The sequence below is a fragment of the Sinocyclocheilus grahami genome, unplaced genomic scaffold (assembly GCF_001515645.1).
Source record: "Sinocyclocheilus grahami isolate Dianchi unplaced genomic scaffold, SAMN03320097.WGS_v1.1 scaffold6051.1, whole genome shotgun sequence".
Lineage (NCBI taxonomy): Eukaryota > Metazoa > Chordata > Actinopteri > Cypriniformes > Cyprinidae > Sinocyclocheilus > Sinocyclocheilus grahami.
Genome location: NW_015510577.1, coordinates 8,235 through 8,602, shown reverse-complemented (window position 1 = coordinate 8,602; position 368 = coordinate 8,235).

Genomic DNA, 368 nt, shown 5'->3' with positions numbered 1-368 from the left:
ATATATATATATATATGTATCTATATATAGATTTATGCTTAATTTCATTTTTAATACTGATGAAGAAATGTTTTTTTATTTGCAGTGACAACTTATGCAAAAAAGCAACAGGGAAGACTGATATTCAAATATTTGCCACATCTCATAACGTACCATACTGAAAAACAACATAGCAACTACAAGGAAAAGCCTTGATATAAAATCGATATGTAACACATTGAGAATTCTGTTTAAATATCAGTACGTACATTAAACATTAATTTGCATTTATACAGACATTTGTTTTTCATTGTGGAATTTTGAACATTGTTTCTCCTTTATATACACGAGAGGATGCATGACAGCTCAAGGACACATTTGGTTGGATC